This window comes from Stegodyphus dumicola, chromosome X1, assembly GCF_044657685.1.
Source record: "Stegodyphus dumicola isolate Sdum_Otavi_A_Nest chromosome X1, ASM4465768v1".
NCBI classification, from domain to species: Eukaryota; Metazoa; Arthropoda; class Arachnida; order Araneae; family Eresidae; genus Stegodyphus; species Stegodyphus dumicola.
In genome coordinates, this window is record NC_140780.1 from 244,330,181 (window position 1) to 244,343,929 (window position 13,749).

Consider the following 13,749-nt stretch of genomic DNA (forward strand, 5'->3'; position numbering starts at 1 on the left):
TGGATGATGTCTAAATTTTTTTTCGAATGGTTCCAGAAGTTAGACAATGAAATGAAGAAGAGAAAGAAAAAAATCATTTTGTTGATAGATAACTGTGGTGCTCACACGTCATTTCCAAAGCTACAAAATATCAAAATCGCTTTTTTCCCTGTCAATTTTACAGCCTCTTGATATGGGCATAATTAAGTGCTTCAAAGGATATTACAGAAAACGGTTGGTGGACTCCATACTTGTAAACTTTGAAAATAAAGTAGAAGACCCTTTCAAAACTGTAAATGTCAAGGAAGCATGTGACAATATTACTGGAAGTTGGTGGGAAGTAACAGAAAAAACTATTCGGAATTGCTGGAAAAAGGCCGGTCTTTGTGTTATGGAAGATAAGAAATCTGACAATGATGAAAATTCCATAGACGATGATCTCTCAGATGATCAAGAATGTGTTTTGCACATCAAAAAATCCATATCCCAACTTGAGGAAACAAGCGGTAAAAAGTGTGGAATTAGTATAGAAGACTATTTAATGGCAGATGATGATCTTATGGTTTTCGCAGGAGTTACTGAGGAAGATATTCTCTCTGAAATTACTGATGAGATAGGAAACAATGATGAAGATGATGATGATAATACAGGTCCATCGCAGTCCTTATCGTCATCCCAGGAAGCTCTTCAATCTGTGAATTCTCTACGGACATTTTTTTTCAAGCCTTCCGTCGACAAATGAAGAACATTTTCGTGCACTAGACTCAATGCATACAGTATTGGTGAACTTAACAGTTAAAAAAAAAATATTGGATTATTTTCAATAAATAGTGTTTTCAGGTATGTGAATATTTCTGTGCTTATTTTCTGAATTTATCTTATTTATTTATTTTTTTAGTATTTAAACAAACCTTTTTAGTATTTAGTATTAACAAACTAATTTCTTCTAAATATAGACTTAAAAGTAGTATGTTATGCACCTTAAACTAATAATAATAAGAAACTCTTATTAAATGCTCAAAATATGTGAGCCCTAGATATAACAATATGCCTCTCTACAACAATATATTTATTTGGTCCCTAAAATATTGTTGTAACGAGGTTTCACTGTATTTGGTTTAAAGGATACTTATATTGCAATCTATCTTTATCTTTAAATTTCGGGTTTGCATGTAATGTCTTTAGACTAATATGGTTTTTTTTGAACGATCAAATTACAATATGCAATGTTTCATTTTTTTTTTTTTTTTTTTTTTGTAGTCAATTTAAAACAATGGCATATTTTATTGTTTTTTTCCAAGTATTTCAAAGGTGTGTAGGGAAATCCTGGTACATTTGAGATTCACTTTTTCCAGTTTTATAAGAGTTTTTATGTAATATAAATTTGTTTCTTTTTTCGGTTTTGAATCTCAAATTTACCGGGAGAATGAAACACGTTTTCAAAGCTTATTAATTGACTTTTTTTTATGAAGATTTAATTTATTTTCCTCTGATGACTTCTGAATTAAAGTTTCAATAAAGGGAGATTAATTTTTATATTTTTATTATCTTGTATTTATTTTCCCTTTTGCATTTTTAGTTTTCGAGTTTGTACTACTATGATCACTCTTATTTTGAAATGTTTTGATTTTATGTTTAACCCCTTTACAAGGATGTAATTATTAATATTGTTGAGGAATCACCTTACTTTGACTCCAATTTACTTTTAACTTAAGATGCTTTTAAGTTTATATGTGTGTGTGTGTGCAGTTATAAAACACAATAAATTGTACTTCTCTGATAAATATAATAAATATAACAGACTGAACTGGATAATAAGAATCACAACTAAACACAAGACAGCATTGCCTAAGGAAAAGAATCTATTCATGGAGGATCATTTTACAAGAAACTAGCTTTTATGCACCTTACACATGGGAAAGAACTAAGGAAACTCCTATGCAGCTAGCCTGTTTGCTGGTATTTGAACTACCAATGATCAGCAGTTTGACCATCTAACCACTGGTGGACCGACAGATTTAACAGGAGTTGAAATTTTAAAATTAGGCAAAATTTAATCATACATTTTTAATTCTCTTAACATAATCTCCATAATTTGATTTTGCTTGCTAAAATATCAGTTCACTTTTTATTTCCTTCCAAGAAGCATCCTGCTTCTTTTTTGTAAGGAAATAAGATCCTTAATACTTACAGAAACATTTAAAAGTTTCTCATTATTTGAATCCAAAGCATAATGCACATCTGCAAAGAAAACATATCTTAAATATACATCTAACATGTAGATCTAGTAATAAATTCGAATGTTATGAATGTACATGAAAGAAATAATAAATTTTAAAGCTAGAAAAGCTGAATTATGTAAAAGTTAATTAAAAATAATGAGAACTGATAAATTCGACGCTTATACCCAATGACTTCATAATATCTAATAATGCTCTGAAACCGTAATTTCTAAACAAAACACTTAATGATTTCACATAACTGGTTTAAAAATCTATCAGCCTACATAAAACAAGTTAAAATGTTTAATTCTTTGTCAGCCACCACAGTTTGATTACCGCTTAGACCCATTACGACAACAAAAAACATACTATCTCATTTACTTTTCTTTCACAGAAACAAGGAAACTACGCTGTGGTTAGGGCCCCACATTACCTTAATTGGGCCCTGCCTGTTTATTTTACGCAAGACTGTTTTATAACAAATCGTGCTGTGTATCGCAATAAAACATAAATACATGTATACCTTACAAAAAATAAAAAGGTTCGAAATGACACTATTTACCATCAGCTACAACGGTACAGTTAGAGATTTTAATTAAATAATTCAAAATTTCAGATATACACACACATCAAGTACAATAAAAATTCCACTGATTATGACGTTACTCACTTATATTAAAATGTGAATTCTGGTTCTGATTTCAAAGATATTCATAAATGAAATACAACTATTACTCATACTTTAGAGCATTACTTTGAGAGATGTACTACAAATTTTATTCAGTAGAAATCTGAATTCAACATACCTTGAAGTCTCATTTGTTTGAAATAATGAGACACCTTTAAATGTACATCCTTTTCCATAGACACAATGCAAAATGATAAAAATGTATTCAAATTAGCAAACACTGTAACATCAATATATATGTTGCATCCATTTAACAACTGCTTGGAATCATGGGATACTATGCACCTAGAACTCAAGAGTTGCACCAAATCACCAACAAAAATTTTAAAATATACTGAAGTGAAATGATGAATTCGTACTACGCAAAACGTAAGGCCTTAGCAAAACGAAGTTCTCAATCAGGTAAAAATTTCTACTAGGGGAAATTTCATAGTTTAAGAGGGGGGAATGCGGTCAGCCTTTTATTTATCTGTTAATTTATTTAACCTACCTGTTAAGGATTTAGTTTTAATTCATGAATATAAAAATATACTTTTATTCAAGTTTTGATATTCATCAACATTTTCTATACTGTTCCTTGTTTAAATTATATAAAACACATTAAAAAATAATCTAAATTTAAATAAAAATATATGAGGGAAAAAAAGGGTCGAGAACCACTGTACTAGAGGGAGGGTACACCACTATTCACATGAAATCGTCAAGGACCTTAAAATAGGAGGGGGAGCTTCTCAATCTTCTCCCTTATCTTGAAATGAAACCCTACGTAACAAGAGTCAGCCATGTTCGTAAACTCAAAACATTGCTTTACAGCAGTGAAACCTACATGTTTCTACGATGTTCTGTGCATGTATTTTCCAGTAAATATATGTTTAATTTATAATGAAATGCCTCGCTAATTGTTAAATTTTTATTTTAAAGGGATAAAGACATAGATATAATAATACTATAGATCGCGCATCTCACAGAGAAACTTGATTCCAAGCGAGAGAGTTAGCAACAGCCATCAGAGTGGCAAAAAGATACGCAAAACACAAGGGCGAGTTGTTGGAGATTTTAAATTGAACTATATGTCACAGAATAACAAAAATTTTAATTATTGAAATACCCTCTTAAATGAATGGTGTCAGTACTTATACTATACTATTTGAAAATAACGTTTAATGATATCATTGTTTCATAAGAATAAATTGAATTTAATTTTAAAAAATTTAATTTAAATACAAATTTAATTAAATATTCTTTGCGCCATTGCTGCAAGGAATGAAATTTAAATTTAAACAAATTTAAATTTAAATTTTAACAAACACGTATAAAAGTAAAAAAGTAAATTTAAAGCACAAAAAAAAAGAAAGCCAAAATAATTTTTTTTTAAATTTCAAAAAAAATGGGCAAACATATAAAAGATTTAATTCTCGAACTAATCTACAATATAATTTAAATTCAGAAGCATAAACAAATCAAGTGCAAAAACAATCCATGAAAATAAATTCAGTAATTTAGCAAATTAAAATTAATCCAAACAATTTTTTTTTAAATGCATAAGTGAATGACTGTTGAGTAGGCAGGAGACAGACTTATCAAGGGGAAGTTGCCTCCAAACCTAACTCTACAATCATTCAATTCGTGCAAAACGAATACGAATCAAGATGCTATTGAATACCTAGACCTGCAAATTATTAAACACAGTAAAATTAAATTATTTGATAAAAGAAGGAATTTCCATTTTCATACTATTAAACTAATTAATTGGAACTCTAATATCTCTAGAAAAGTAATAGAAAACACGTTTCATAGCCAAATAATCAGAATAAAAAATATATGTACTGAAATAGACAATTTAAAGGAAGAAATAATAAAGCTAATTAATGTTCAAGTTGCTAACAAAGTACCACCAAAATTTATTAATTTATATATTAAAAAGGCAGGCATTGACTTTACTTTATAATTTTTTGGCTCTTTTTGATATGATAGCATTACCTTAAACCTTAGCTGGAGGGTAATGAAGGATATAGAAGAGTAGAGAAATTATCTTGTAAATTTTTATTGTAAATAAATTTGTAAATATGTATATTTAATCAATACTGGATTCTTTCCTTTTACTAATAGAGGGCCAACTCTTTTCAAAAGTCTCAATTATAGCCCGAATTGAGTGAAGATTTTAATCTTCTTCTTCTAATTTTCCATACTTTAGCCAGTATTTAGTTAAGTTTTGATATACCAATTGAAATCAAGTTCATTAAACTTTTAATATTTTCTTCCATTAAATAAAACTTTTAATTAACTTCCTTAAGAAATTTCTGGGAATTTTATAGAGGTTTTTTAAGGACTTCGTTTCAAAAAATTTTGGAAAATTTTTAGACATTTTTAATTTTACTTAAATTTTAAAACATTTCAGTTTAACTTTAAAAACTTAAATTTTAAAACATTTCAGTTTTACTTAATTACTTTAATTATTTGCAATTTTCACACAAAAAAATTTTTCACTTAACGTTTTTTTACAATATTTACACAATTTTTTAACAGAACACACATTTCACATTACAAACAGTTTACATTTTTTAATTCACAATACCACTTAACTTTATTTTACTTCAAACACTTACATCTCTTGATTGGCTCATCTACTTAACTCCCTAATTAATTGATAATTACATACCTTTAGGATTTTTAATTTTTTCTAGATTTATTTTTATATATTTTAATATTAATGTTTGCAAAAAATTTTTAATATAACAAAGATAGCAATTGACACTCAACTTTACCTACATAAGCGCCATCTATATAATTAATTTGAAGAACACACTTACTTCTCTTTAAAAACACTTTTACAGACCCCAACACTCATATAGTAGGTAAGTTAGAATTAAAACTTACTATTTACTTGCTTTAAGTATTTTTAAAAATTTTTATGTAGTATTTAAGTATTTTCTAAATATGAAATTATATTTTTAAGTATATATCTGTTTTTAAAAATTGTAAATTAGTTCTTTTTGTTTCTTATTGGTTTATATGGATTATGTCTAGTTCTTTTTTAGTTTCTTTTTATTGATATGCATATTCGTGTCGGGGAGGTTTCTGTAGACAAAAGTTTCTAAAATACATTGGTTTCTAGATTATTTTTTAATTTTTATAAATTTTTAATTTAATTTTTTTAAGTTTAATTTAATACTTTACTTTACTTGCTTGTTTCTTAAAAGACTTCATTAGTATTTTCCTTTTAGAACTTTATTTCTTAAATGCTAATTTCTAAGGGTACCACTTTATTGGTATTTCTTTTTGGACATTCTTCACTTTTTACTTTTGGTTTTGACTTTTACCCTTGCCTGCATGGATGACGAAACACAAATTGAATGATTGGAGAGTTAGGTTTGGAGGCAACTTCTCCTTGATAAGTCTGTCTCCTGCCTACTCAACAGTCATTCACTTATGCATTTTTTAAAAAAATGTTTGGATTAATTTTAATTTGCTAAATTACTGAATTTATTTTCATGGATTGTTTTTGCACTTGATTTGCTTATGCTTCTGAATTTAAATTATATTGTAGATTACTTCGAGAATTAAATCTTTTATATGTTTCACATTTTTTTTGAAATTTTTTTAAAAATTATTTTGGCTTTCTTTTTTTAGGGGGGGGGGGCTTTAAATCTACTTTTTTACTTTTATACGTGTTTGTTAAAATTTAAATTTAAATTTGTTTAAATTTAAGTTTAATGATATCAGAATTACGTGAAATACGGCAGTTGTGATATTTGCTGTAATGTACCGGCCATGAACAGAATTCAGAAAAGATGCATTAATATTATTAGAAAATAATATATAGAATAAATTTCAGACATTTCTTAAATATCTTGTGTATTATAAGGAATATATTTGTAAGACTTAGTTTAAAATGGTTTCTTAAGTATTGTGTGTTACAGCAAACTCATATAGAGTTAGTGTTTGCGTGGTATACTGTCATACAGAAATAAAAAATGAAATCTGGAGCTAAATATAATCTTCGTAACGTAACTTAGTTACTGGTGGGGGAGTAGTGTAGTGGCCTAGTTATTGCATGCGAAATAATAATTTTTTATTTCATATATTTGTTCATGTGTTTAATTATTTAATAAAATTAACTTTAATATTTTGTTAATTTTAATATTTATATTTCTTTTATGCTGAATGGCAACAAGTGGTTCATATTTATATTTAAATTTCTTTATGATGAATGGCAACTAGTTCTGATTGATAATTGCTTGGTTTTGGTTTCCAAACGTTGCTATTTTAGTAGCGTCGCATTTCGATAGCTGGAAAATAAAAAGCAATAAGCTTAGCTATGTGTTTATAATTCGTGCTGTTCTTAATCATAAATTAATTTTAAACATTAGTAGCCAAGGCCACATATTCAAAAGATATTTTATTTTAAAGCCAAAATTAAAATTTTAATGTAGTTCTGATAGCATTTACAAAAAATATGATATATTCTAAAAAAAATCATTAGCATGGAATGAATCTTAGCAAGCATCATATGTTTTATAAAATTTTAGTACTTTTTAATTATATGGGCACCACAAAAAATATAAGCTACTTTTTATTATAAGAGCATTAATGAATCTTAAATACATTAACTACCTCCTACTCATGTTTAGGTATCTTGCAGATTGTGAAATCCATTTTTTTGTATAAAAATATGCTTTTAGTTAAATAATGTGTATATAATGAATGTAATGTAAATAATGTATAAGTCATCCATCAAATTATGTTTTGTACAGTTCTAAAAAAGGTTGCGAGTCATAACGTGAATATTTGGCTCAGTTTCAATCGTAAAATCGAGATGGTTCATTCAATCACATTATTGTCCTCTTCGGCATGTTATCACATATTTTAGCAATGTTTTTATAGTACCCATATAACAGAAAAGTACCAAAGGAAGAAATATTTAATAAGAAATATGTTGTGTATTTATTTGGTGACATGGAAGAGTAAAACATATATGCAACATTTAAAATTGCAAAATTCTGCAAATCATTACAATGTTAATAGATATTAACTAGTAAGACAAGTATAGATAACATTTGTTCACACTTTAATATCAGCAATAAGTTTTACATTCTAATTTTTCAAGCATTCAGCCAAAACAGATTTATTATTGGTGCCTTTAATACAAGGTCACGCAAAAATAAACTTGATTTAGCATATTTCTGCGAATCGTTTTAAAAACATAACACCTTTCCCCCCTCTATTGTTCAGCACTTTTCTCTCTACATCTGATTATCACTCACAAGTGTTCACAAAGTAATACAGAAAACCTTTGCTGGAAAAAATATAAACGTAACAAATAAGAAACAATGATAATATAATAACAAAACAATAATAAATAAAAAATAATAACTAAACAATGATAATATAACTATTTTATGAAAACCAGTCAAATGTATTCAACACTATTTCATGAAAACTCAGCATTAAATGAATCATTACAATTAACATAAAAAATTTTAAGGCCAAGCAAAGATGGCAAACTTCTGTAGGTAAGAGAGCCAATTTAAAATGCATGCTGGTTCTGTGGATTCAGTTACTGAAAATATTCATTTAAAAATTATAAATAACAAAAATGCATTGCAACAACTATGTATCATATCTGCTATATACTTCTTTAGTACAAGCGCTGTTTAGTAGGAAAAGATCGAAAGTTTTCCTGTACCTTTTTAAGATGCTCTGGAAAATCAAAAATGATTGGAACTGCATTCTCTTTTAGGATTTTTTTGGACATGTGGTTTTCATAAAAACAATTAGGTCTGAAATGCTTAGAGCAAATAAAAGAACGCGTAGTTGGCGAAATCCACTTATTTAATCGTTCTCTGTTAGAGAAAATGGAAACCTATAAAATAATAAGTAACTTTAAATATTATGAAAAAACACAATACACTAAATAAAATACAATACTACTATGAGAAAATACTATACAATTTGAATATAAAAATCCTGCATGCAGCAGTATAATATTTTTTATAATCAATCAATAAGTAATGTTAACATTTTTGACCCAATGTTTCAGAAAACATTTCTCTCTCCTATATTTTAGATTTTGCAATATATATCTGAAGTTTACTGAATAAGAAAACTTATGTTATTTCTAATATGTGAGTCATCTTGTTTCATGTAGTATGTATTAATAAATAAAAGGATTTCAAACAAAATTTTTAATTAAAAGCACAAAACTTTGGATAATTAATACATAAGCTTTTTAATTTATATAATTACAAATATATAAATTTAAAAAACTATGCATTAGTTATTTAAACTTATCCCCTGCATTTTAAGTTTCACAATACATATAAAGAGCTTACTCACAATAAAGAAACTTATATTATTTCTAAATATGTGAGTTACGTCGTTTCATACAATATATTTTAATAAGTAAACTGAATTCAGGCAAAATTTCAGCTCAAAAGTAAAAAAAAATTAAATAAATGGCACATATTTTTTTTAATTTATTAATTTTACCCGTGCATATCTACTTTAATACATTATTTACAATATTTAACACTTGATTAGGAATGAAGAAAATGCTTTAAAATTTCGCAAACAATTTCCATATGTTACAAAAATATTACAAATGGAAAATTCGTTCCTATTGCTTACTTATGAAAACTTATTCATATTTCCTTCCACAAATCGATTAGTACAATTAAAAGCAACGCAAGACTTCGGCATGGAAAAACCTATGGAAATTTAAGGAAAGGAAAAAACAAGAAAATTCACCATTTCAAAGACAAAAATTAAAAACAGGGATGTCTAAAGGTAATGTTTACTATAGATAAAACACAAAAAAAAAAACGTGCTTCTTGCCACTATCATGGCTGATGCCACAAAGTTTATTTGGAATCAAAATTACATGTTTGAAAGACTAGGCTTGCTCCATCTATTAGTATTACTATATGCATACTTGCCAACCTATGACACTCAAAAATCAGGAGATTTTTTTAAGAAATCAGGAGATTTTTCACAATGTTAAAAAGACTTTCTAAATGATAAAAATATTGTTTTTAATAATGAATTAACTTTAAATAGTTACTGAGTCTTAAATGCAAGCAAACCAAAAATACCTTAGACATAAAAAACATTTTTATTACTTTACATCGTTTAAAAAAAAAAAAAGGCACTTTGATCAGTTTTCATACAAATGTTATGGACAGTGGCAGATTTTGCTCTCGTTAAGAAAGAAATTTCATAATTTTGTTCATAGCAATTGCCACGTAGGCCTGCTTTCGCTAATAAAAGTTTTTCTAATGTGTCATCACTAATATTAGGTCTAAATTTAGTCCTCGTTTTCGCAACAACACTGAAAATCCTCTCACACTCCGCATTACTATGGGGAACTGTCAAGATGGCCAACATAATTCTAGAGAGTTCACTATATTTTAAAATTCCATCAGCACCTTTCAATTTCCCAATTAACCTCCACTGGGTGTCAATACTAGCTGATTTTATAACTTCATCGAAGTTTTCTAATTGTAAACTGCAAAATTGCGACTGCAGTATATCAGTAGCAACATCAATATTATCATCTTTCATGACTAAACGAAGTAACACAGGAAATCTGTTCAAAAAGTATCTTATATCAAAAAAAAGATGCATTTGCTAGAGCAGAAACATCAGCAACTTTAGCATGCAAAATCACTTCATCTTTGACTGGAAATTTATGTAGTATGTAATCACATACTCGACAGAAGTAACTTCTAACATGAAGATAAAACTTATTTTTGTCTTCTTCTGAAAGTTCTTCCACTACTTTTGCAGTTGCAGCTCCTATTACCAAATCTTCATCTTCCTTCTGATTTTCTGTTTCACCATAAATCACATCATATATAGAATTACAAGACAAAACACAAACTGGTTTTACAAACTTTGATAAAATGTCTTTAAACAGATCATAAATCATTGATTGCAAAACATGAATTAATGGAATTCTGCTTTGTAGAATTGTGTTCAGAACATCGAATGATAGCAAAATGAATTGTAAAAAAAAAGCAAAAAGCTTTGTTAAGGTCCAAAGAAAAAACCATAAATATTCGTTCTTCACAAGATAAACTTACAGTAATCGGAAAATGTTTCGTGTGTTGAGCAATTTTTTTTTTTTAATTTTGAGAGAAATTTGTATCAGCTTTACGCTTATATTTTGCAGTATTATTTTGAGAACTGCCAGTTGAATTGCTGAATGATGCAGAAATTACAAAAAATCAAAATTTTTCTCATTTCAGTATTATGCAGCTGTTGGAACTGTTTCAATTTTTCCTTTCTTTTAGAACTCCTTTCAAGATAATAATAAATATCAACAATGTGTTCATCCACATTTAATGGTAAAGAAGCTGCCCCTTTTTCAGCTGCTAAATTTAAGAGGTGACAGGTGCACCTCATAATCTGCAAATCTGAATTTGCCTTTCTTAAGATGCCTGCAACACCAGTCTTCAAGCCTACCATTACTGGTGCATTATCGGCACCAAGCGCTAAGCAATTATCCAGAGGGACTGCATTTTATTTTAAAGTTTTAATAATTAGCTGTGCTATATTAAAGCCTGTCGAATGTCCATCTAAAGTGGGGTCAGAAAGTAAACTGCACTCAATTTCTGAAGACTCTGGATTAAAAAAAGAAACAACAATTGGATACAGTTTTGAATTGGTATTATTGCTTTCATCCGTAGAGAGGCAGAACGGAGCTGTTTTAATGCAATCAATAACTGAAGATTTATTTTTCAAACCCATTTCTTTAACAACTGCACCTGTTTTGGTCCTTGCACTTGAGTATTTCTTAGCGATTTCACTATCGGGAAACATTTTTCTAAATAAAGCTGCAGCGTGATCCGATGCATTCAGTGGCAGGTTGTGCTCCAGTAAAAAGGCAGAGAACAGACATTCTGCATTAATCACTTTTTGGTCTTTTGTTTCCAAAGAAAAATTTAATTTTTCGTTTTTTCAAAACAACTCATGTTGTCCTTGTGTTTTTGTGTACGCACATGTTTGAGAACATCTGCCCTTCCACCAAGCGAAATCGAAAAATCGCAACGACAGATGGTACACATCGCAAATTTATTACATTTCCTTGAAGAAATAATGGAAGGAAAGTCAACTGTGTACGATTTTTGAAACGTGCACGAGTATTTCACCTTTCTCGCAGACATATCAAAAGACGATAATTTCTAAAACTATTTCCTAAAGGCACGTGTACTCACACAACTCAGGACAAGATAAACGAAATAGCGAAAGAACATCCAAAGAACGGCCAACGACCTTGAGCTTGCTTTGTGCTCATTGGCTAATATATGCCAGATGACACGCAGTGGAGCTCGATGCCCATTGGACAACTGGAGAACGACGTTGCTGGATACGTATGCTGTCAATCACAAAGCAGAAATTCTCATCTGATTCGCAAGGTTTCATTTTAGATATAATCTAGAGAAAATTCAGTTGCTTTCAGACGTCCAAAATCACTTTTTTTTTTTTTTTTTTTTTTTTTTTTTGTAACGAAGTATTAAGCCAAGTTCCATAAAAATCGTGAGAAATATTAAGAATAAAAAAAAGTCGGGAGAAATATATTGTAAATCGGGTTGGCGGGAGAGCGGTCGAAAATCGGGAGTCTCCCGCCTAAATCGGGAGAGTTGGCAACTCTGTATATGTATGGATAAATAATATGATACCTATAATTTACTACGTACGGGAAATTATCAAGAAATGTTTCGAAATCTAAATGCATCTGTATGACGTTAAAGCTTTTAAAAATGATGTTTCTGCATATTTCAAGGATTTGTTTAGGTTTCATTAGCTGCCAGTTGGGTGTACTTTCCATTTTTTCCTTTAAAAAGATATTTCTGATTTATTCACAATATTACGGCTACTTATTAAAGAAGCATTCCATATACAAATGTTTAAGAAATAAGAAAGAAAGTTATTTTATTTTAGTATGCTTAATAGTTCAGCTTTAAATTGTAATACACTAAAAATAAATTCACTTATTTTTACTTGGCTATAGCAGTCATTTAGTTTTAACTAGCAGTTTTGCTGGCTATAGCAGTCATATCTAAAAAAAATGGTCACAGGTTTCATTTTTTTAAAAGGAAAGTTTTAGCTGGATCCTTTTTTATCAGGATCCAATAAGACAAGTTTTCTTATAAAAACAAGACAATATGTATTTTAAATTTAGATCTCAATTCAAAACGAATTATGGTTTCAGAATTCTTTTTACAAAATTTATCTACAATTTTATATCAGCAAAAAATCTGAAAGCGTTCAGATTTTATATTATGTCCAAAGGAGCGATTTTTAACGTTTTGTGCATTACCTTTATTTATTAAATATCATGGTCTTTGCACTTAAACCATAAAATTCATTTCAACAGTAATATCACAAAATAATTTTAAAAGAGCATAGCTTTAGAATTTTCGACACACAGTCTCGCACGCTTGAGATAAAAATATTTTTTTTCGTATAGTGTTGCTATTCCTCGCTTTGAAATCTTTGAGTTTGTTAATCAAAAATTCGTTAAAGTTTTACAAAATATGAAATAGATAATAAAACAAGTTCAATTTCCATTACTTTGAGTTCTTTCATAATGCCAATTTCCAATGTTTAATTTTTACAAATAGTTTTGAATTAAAATGCATAAACACGAGGGTGTCGGGGACAATTACTCGAGTAATTTATCAATTTTACTGCAGAAATTGCTTTTCACTCAAAATTGAATTAGCGAAAAGGCTTAATAGGAATGAGTTCTTTGGTGCTCTGCATTGGTTCTTGATCCCTTCAATTCACGGAAATATTAGGCCTAGCTTGAATTGCCGGTTTGGCATCGCCTTATTACTTGAATAAAGGACGAAACAC

General features: G+C 28.7%; 1 protein-coding gene across 2 annotated transcripts in view; it reads right to left on the reverse strand.

Moving 5' to 3' along the window:
• The window catches only part of LOC118190718 (uncharacterized), an 83,572-nt gene extending 80,398 nt beyond the window's left edge, over window positions 1-3,174 (reverse strand). Inside the window, exon 1 of one of the 2 annotated variants that reach the window (XM_085807347.1) lies at window positions 3,008-3,174. The gene's annotated coding sequence lies outside the window, so the exon portion shown is untranslated. The remainder of the gene's footprint in view (window positions 1-3,007) is intronic. The other variant, XM_085807345.1, reaches the window with a different exon arrangement.
• Between the last annotated feature and the right edge of the window lie 10,575 nt (window positions 3,175-13,749).